This window comes from Carcharodon carcharias, chromosome 12, assembly GCF_017639515.1.
Source record: "Carcharodon carcharias isolate sCarCar2 chromosome 12, sCarCar2.pri, whole genome shotgun sequence".
Taxonomy (NCBI): domain Eukaryota; kingdom Metazoa; phylum Chordata; class Chondrichthyes; order Lamniformes; family Lamnidae; genus Carcharodon; species Carcharodon carcharias.
In genome coordinates this window covers 78175907-78176117 of record NC_054478.1, presented here as the reverse complement: position 1 = coordinate 78176117, position 211 = coordinate 78175907, and positions in this window count along the sequence as shown.

Sequence of the window (211 nt, the reverse complement as noted above, 5' to 3'; positions counted from 1 at the left end):
ACAGGCCAATCTTTTAGTTCCGACAGCACGAACATTGAGCATGCGCTTGGTTTAGGAGTTTCAGATGATGGAGAAAGGAGAAGCGCAACGTTTAAATAAGGAACGAACAGTGTTCAGAGAAGGGGAGGGCGAGAAGAGCAAGAAACGGGATTAGTAATACAAACTCGTAAGGACGAAGAAGCGATAAGGACCAGATTCCCACTTGGAACTG